This window comes from Hemiscyllium ocellatum, unplaced genomic scaffold (genome assembly GCF_020745735.1).
Source record: "Hemiscyllium ocellatum isolate sHemOce1 unplaced genomic scaffold, sHemOce1.pat.X.cur. scaffold_103_pat_ctg1, whole genome shotgun sequence".
In the NCBI taxonomy this organism is placed as follows: domain Eukaryota; kingdom Metazoa; phylum Chordata; class Chondrichthyes; order Orectolobiformes; family Hemiscylliidae; genus Hemiscyllium; species Hemiscyllium ocellatum.
Genome location: NW_026867652.1, coordinates 2,363,259 through 2,368,556, shown reverse-complemented (window position 1 = coordinate 2,368,556; position 5,298 = coordinate 2,363,259). Strand labels below are relative to the sequence as shown.

Genomic DNA, 5,298 nt, shown 5'->3' with positions numbered 1-5,298 from the left:
TAAGCCGTGTAGGAACTGAAACGGAGGAATCGACAGAGAGGCTACAGAATGACATCGCATCCTTTTGGTTTGCTTTAAATCACTGATGAGCAGGAAAATGTAAACGGGGAGAGCGAGTGGGAAAGTGAGGCAGTTGCAGCTCTGGTGAAACTCCTTCTTTGTGAGTCACTCAGCAACAAGAGACGTGAAGGTGACTCATGCGGGAGAGCTCTTCACATCGAGAACAAAGAGCACTCAAGTGCAGTTAGCACCTCTTCCGCAGTGGGGCTGGGGTGAGTAGTAACTTCTGTTACTATGTTCAGAAACTGCCTTTTCGATTGAGGTGAACAGAAACTGCTTTTCTAATAAGCTCCATGGAGTTTAGCAAGATTTATTCAGTCGCTTCTCGTCGATTCCCACGCAGGTTTCCAACTCAATTGGTATCGATGTGGCTCATGTCCAGGTGTGAACATCTCTGCAGCCAATTGCACGGTTAAGGTAAAAGGCAAGGAAAGTGGCATCTCGAACTGGCCCCGAGGTCAGAGCATCCTCACAATGTGATCTGTCATTCTCGGATTGTAATGCTACCTCCGGTTTTATGGTGGAGAACATTCTTTGGGACTTATCCTGCAAAACAGACACAGTGACTGAAACGATGCTGCACGGTATGATGTGGGACACGGCCTGCTCAGCTTTGTGCATTTTCCCTGTAGTCCGTTGTGTTTCGTGTTCCGTGTAAACGTGAAAGTTGTCCGGTTTCGAGCAATGGGTGAAATCATTCAGCAAAGCAAGAATCGAAATTGAAGTCATGTCAAGCAGTTCATGGTTATTTGACCAAATCATAACCGAACATATATTCTCACGCACTCACAGATACATTTGTAGCTGAAAAGAGTCTGAGAAGATAGACTCGGCTTACTATTGATTTTTGTCTGGATTGATGGGCTTTCATTATCTGCTGTGAAATTGCCATTGGATCCTGACACATCCCAGCAGCTGTGCGAGTCGGAGAGGGACCATAGAACCCTTTTCATGTGACTTTGCATGCGTGGTTATGCAGGAGCACAATTCGAAATGCAAGAAAATGGAAGTTGCGCTGTCTGGTAGTGTAGCGGAGTGGTTTAAGACACTGGATTCAGGTTGCAGTCCCGAAAGGTATGTGGGTTTGAATCCCACCCCTGCCATTTCAGCTGATCAACTCCACTGCCACAGCGTCGTTAAAATGCGACGTCGATTCTCCGCTGCGTTGGTGTTCCAGGGGACTTCACTGTGGTGTGGAAACGTGCTGAATATTGTAAAGTCTTTCTGTCATGATGGTGTTTGCCTCCCCTGCAGAGAATCGCAAACAGCTCAGCTCTTGGTTTATGTTCCAGGCAAGTTGAGATTTTACTGGAACCGAATGGAGATTGTTATTTCATCGCTGTTGTGAAACAAAGTCCTGTGGTAAGTCGATTCATTGTTATTTGGCTTTCTGGCGAATGGGAAAATCGTTCCAATGCATATGTTATTGAATTTCTCCCATTTCCTTCATTTCCGTCCTGGAGACATCGGAAGGGAAAGGTAATGTAATCGAGACTGTGATTGGTGAAATTCTCTTTTTTATAGCCCATACTTATTACATTCTTTCTTTCTCTCTTTTCAGCATTGTCTGGGAAGTGGTGGTGCACTAAGGCTGCAGTATGTTTGAAAGAGTAGTTTAGATTTGCCCTGTTGTTAGTTGTGAGATTACTTTATGCCTCTTGACCTCGGATTGTCTCACATTTCGCATTCATGCTTCGTTGTGTCTGAACATGCATTTGGTTTGCCAGTTTTGTTTGTGTTCCGTGTTAAATGCTTTCTGTTTGCGATTCACTCAATACATTACGAGTTAACCGGGGGTTCTGAGGTAACTTCCACCAGCAAAAATCCTCAACTGAGGATCAGGGAAAATTTCACGGAATATGGTCAATCGGAGCAAAAGTAAGGAAGTCGTTCATTTCTGCAGTGTTTCACAATACTACCTTTCCCGTGAGCAGTCGAACAGATTAAATGATTGTGCTACAGACTGCGACGGCAAGCTCCGCTAGAAAGTAATCCTTTAAAACCGGTGTAAGCAACACAAGGTTATTGGGGTACACCGTGTGGAAACAGATACTTCGGTGTATCTCATCCATGCTCACCACATTACCAAAATTAAACAAGTCCCGTTCCCCAGCATTTGGCCTCAATCCCTCTAAACCCATCCTATCCAGAAACTCATCCGATTACTATTGCAATTTTCTGAGTGCAATATTCTCCTCCACTTCCTCTGGTAGCTCATTCCAGACACGCACACCCTTGTGTGTGGGAAATGTGCGTCGGGGTCCTTTGTCAATTTCAGACGACTCACCTTAAACCTATGCTCTCCAGTTTCCAACTCACCCCAGCTTGGGTAAAACACGTAAATACTCAGTTTACAACCCTTCCATAAAATCATGTCGCAGCCGTTATGCTGCCAGGAAAGTTGTCCAAGCCTTTTTCCACCTCACTCTACAGTCCAAACATTGACGACATCCTTGTCTGTATTTTGTCACCAATTTCACGTCCCTCTTTTTTTTTTTAACTTTTTCAAGATGTCAATTACCCTGGACAACAATGAGCTATTGGAAAAAGAAAGGTGAAACGGAAAATGTCTTCAACTTTCAGTGGTGGATGCCACAGAACCGCAGTACGACCACTGGTGGCTTGTTTCTGTAGTGTAGTGGTCATCACGTTGGCCTCATACACGAAAGGTCCCCAGTTCGAAACTGGGCAGAAACTGCTTTGTTCTTCAAATGCACCCTTTCACATGGACTTTCTTGCTTGCTTTCCCATCTGCGAATTTGCTCTCTTTGTGAAATGCAATGCAATTCCATTAAATTAGTTTGCAAAGCATTGTAAAATTTTTCTCCAACCTGGGTCTGATTATATGCCATTCTGTTTCAGAGTGTAGTTACCGCGTTCTGAATCTACCACAAAAAGCAGTACCGCATTTGGATTCCTTGCGCAGGCGGGCCGGTTCAAAGACTGGGAAGAAGCTGATGCGCTGGTGTCACAGTACACCACTGATTCCTGAACTAGTCTGTCTGTCAAATGTACCCCAAAGTCGTCTCTGAAAGAGCTTATTTGCAAGCTGTCTGTCGTTATTCAACGTGTGAGAATTGGCAGCAGAGGTGCTGAATCATGGTTTGGATCAGTTCGCACGTGATAGTGACTCATTCAATCAGCAACAGCAATGATAGAAATCACACTCTCAGAGGGACATTTGGACTTGTACTTTCAGAACGTCGCTAGTATTAAGGTGCGTCCCGAGATCTCAGCCATGTTGGAATTGAAACGGAGGAATTGACAGAGAGGCTACAGAATGATATCGCATCCTTTTGGTTTTCTTTAAATCACTGACGAGCAGGAAAATGTAAACGGGGAGAGCGAGTGGGAAAGTGAGGCAGTTGCAGCTCTGGTGAAACTCCTTTGTGAGTCACTCAGCAACAAGAGACGTGAAGGTGACTCAGGTGTGAGAGCTCGTCAAATCGAGAACAAAAAGCACTCAAGTGCAGTTAGCACCTCTTCCGGAGTAGGGGTGGGGTGAGCAGCTCCTTATGTTACTATGTTCAGAAACTGCCTTTTAAATTTATGTGAACAGAAACTGCGTTTCTAATAAGCACCATGGAATTTAGCAGAATTTATTGAGTCGCTTCTCGTCGATTCCCACACAGGTTTCCAGCTCAGTTGGTATCCATGTGGCTCATGTCCAGGTGTGAACATCTCTGCAGCCAATTGCACGGTTAAGGTAAAAGGCAAGGAAAGTGGCATCTCGAACTGGCCCGGAGGTCAGAGCATCCTCACAATGTGATCTGTCGTTCTGGGATTGTAATGCTACCTCCGGTTTTATGGTGGAAAACATTCTTTGGGACTTATCCTGCAAAACAGACACAGTGACTGAAACTATGCTGCACGGTATGATGTGGAACACGGCCTGCTCAGCTTTGTGCATTTTCCCTGTAGTCCGGTGTGTTTCATGTATCGTGTAAACGTGAAAGTTGTCCTGTTTCGAGCAATGGGTGAAATCATTCAGCAAAGCAAGAATCGAAATTGCAGTAATGTCAAGCAGCTCATGGTTATTTGACCAAATCATAACCGAACATATATTCTCACGCAGTCACAGATACATTTGTAGTTGAAGAGTCTGAGAAGATAGACTCAGCTTACCATTGATTTTTGTCTGGATTGATGGACTCCTTCTTTGTGATTTATTCAGCAACAAGAAGCATGAAGGTGACTCAGGCAGAGACCTCTTCCCATCGAGATCAAAGAGCACTCAAGTACAGTTAGCATCTCTTTGACATCTTCTGGGGTGGGGTGGTGTAATCACCTTTTGACTTATGTTAATATTCTCAAAAACTAAAAATTGTCCAATTTCGAAATCATTTACCATAACAACATTCCAAATATCAGTAATATCATGCAGCTCATGGTTTCTTTGTCGAATCATAACCGAATACACATTCTCTCACACAGACATTACATTTGTGGCTTTCGCGAATCTCAGAAGTTTGATTCAGTTTTCCAATTATTTTTGTCTGGATTGAAAGTTTGTTGTGAAATTGATATTGTAGTCGGGCATATCCCTGCAGCTGTGCCAGCAGAGGAGGGATCGCAGAACTGTTTCCCTGTGACATTGCTTCTAATGTTTCACAGAAGTACCATGGAAGGTGTAACACAATGTGCTGCAGCGGTGGCTGATTTCGTGGCCGAGTGATCAAAGGTGCCGGTTTCCCATTCTCAGCTGGCGTGTGCACAGATCCGACTGCTGCCATTTGTGGGTGTGTTGCCTGTTTTACTGTAGCCTGCTAAATGCTGCTGTGTTTAAACTGCAACACAACCATGTGGTTTTGCTTTTGGAAATGTACCTCTGCTTTGGGATGAGTGCACACTCTCCATCCTGTCAATGTCCATGCTATAATGATCACGTTTGCGTCCCACATGAAATGCCCCAGTCTCAAGCGGTTCCACTGCTTCATCATGTTCCGGCCAAGTTGTGTTGTTCACTGAAACCTAGTGGAGATTGGTATTTCATCGCTGTTGTGAAACAAAATCCTGCAGTGACTTTACTTCTCCTTGTCTGGTGTTCCGGCAAATGGAAAAATAATTCCTGTAAATTGTGATGTCATATGGTCTTAACTTTCTTTTATTTACTTCAATTCTGCCCTGGAGACGTGGGCTGCAGGCACTGCCGCATTGTTGATCGGATGGGCAAACTCATATAATCGAGATTGTGTTTGGGGATCTTCACGTTTCTTTGCCCATTCATGTTCTGTTCTT

The 5,298-nt window shown here is 44.3% G+C and overlaps 1 non-coding gene across 1 annotated transcript; it reads left to right on the top strand.

The window, feature by feature from the left end:
* Window positions 1-2,684: 2,684 nt before the first annotated feature.
* On the top strand, window positions 2,685-2,757 carry trnam-cau (transfer RNA methionine (anticodon CAU)). The gene has a single exon. It is a non-coding gene; the product is annotated as a tRNA-Met (tRNA).
* Window positions 2,758-5,298: the final 2,541 nt, after the last annotated feature.